The 1,559-nt window shown below is 49.8% G+C and overlaps 1 pseudogene; it reads left to right on the top strand.

Moving 5' to 3' along the window:
* The first annotated feature begins 214 nt into the window (after positions 1 to 214).
* LOC144824204 (claudin-7 pseudogene) lies at positions 215 to 840 on the top strand (annotated as a pseudogene).
* The last annotated feature ends 719 nt before the right edge of the window (positions 841 to 1,559 follow it).

Genomic DNA, 1,559 nt, shown 5'->3' with positions numbered 1-1,559 from the left:
TGGCAAGTGAAGTCTGCTGCAGCTGGGCCGGGCGCATGGCACAGAGGTGTCAGAGGCGCTGTTTCAGTGCTGTCAGCAGAGTGGCAAAAAATGCGTGACAATGCATTTCAGTACGGTCATGCGGTAACACCACACTGAAATGCGTTAGCGTCACTCCTGATGCGTGATACTTGACAGGACTGGAGGGGAGGTGCTGCAGAGGCCAGGATCAATCATGGCGAACTCGGGACTGCAGATGATGGGCTTCGTACTGGCGCTGCTGGGCTGGATTGGGCTGATCGTGCCCACCATCCTGCCCCAGTGGCAGATGAGCTCCTACACCGGGGACAGCATCATCACGACCATCGCCGTCAACCAGGGGCAGTGGATGAGCAGCGCCATCCAGAGCACGGGCCAGATGCAGTGCAAGGTGTAAGACAGCATCCTGGCGCTGTCCGGTTCTCTACAGGCCACGCGAGCGCTGATGGTGGTTTCATTGTGGTGTCCGCTGTGAGCATGAAATGTACCAAGTGTGGTGAAGACGACAAGATGAAGAAGGCACGCATCGCCATGACCGGGGGCATCGTCTTCCTGCTGGGAGGTCTGGCTGCTCTGGTTGCATGTTCATGGTACGGCAACACGATTGTGCAGGACTACAACTCCTTCACCCCGGTCAACACCAAATATGAGTTTGGATCTGCAATCTTCATTGGCTGGGCAGGGTCGTTGCTGGTGGCCCTCGGCGGTGCTCTGCTCGCTTGCTCTTGCCCAAGGAAGTCTGGGTCCACAGGCCGCAAGTACCCCAAATCAAAGGCAGCGAAGGAAGGCACAAGTGCTTTTGCAATCCCTTGTGTCTTATAATGCAGATGTTGCAGATGGTCATATGGTTGGATAATGCCTCCAGGATTGGGTTATATAAATGAAAATGCGAGGCATCAGCTAAACATGCATGTGTGCTCCATACAGTCCATGAGCATCAGTACATTAATAGATTAATAAAGTGGAAATGCGTGTGACTATGAGGAAAATGTATCTGATTAAAAGCCCTGAAGTTACATTAGACCTCATGGACAGAGGGATAGCCAAACATTAAGACTGCAAGAGAGAGGAGTGGGGAATAAAGGCACAAGTGTAAACATGAGAGAGGGATACATATAGAGACGAGATGTAATGAGAAACGTGTTAAGAAGACAGAGATGAGAAATAGAAAGGAAGAGATTCGAAAATATTAGGAGTAGTATGAAGGCCTGAGGGAGAAATTAGATAAAAAGTGAAGGATCAAGAGAATCGAGAGGATAGGAATTGACATGTCCTTCAAAGGAATATAGAGATTCTGAAGAATAGTTGGTGACAGCGAGCGACATCAAGAAATTAACTTTGAAGACAAGACGGAAAACCATGCTCCATTCCATTTGTAGGTTTGCCCCACTCTCTATAGTTCGGTCTCTTCTCCCCCCGTACTTTCTCCAAGACTAGGCACTTTGTTACAGGGCGAAAGGGGGCTCTGGTGTCTCCTTGCTGACTTCTCCCTCCAAATTGTGGCTCGAGAGTCCTTTATTTTGTGTGGTTCAAGCAGATTA

This window comes from Lissotriton helveticus, chromosome 3_1 (assembly GCF_964261635.1).
Source record: "Lissotriton helveticus chromosome 3_1, aLisHel1.1, whole genome shotgun sequence".
Taxonomy (NCBI): Eukaryota; Metazoa; Chordata; class Amphibia; order Caudata; family Salamandridae; genus Lissotriton; species Lissotriton helveticus.
The sequence above is the reverse complement of the archived record's forward strand: the minus strand, read 5'-3'. Positions and strand labels throughout refer to the sequence as shown.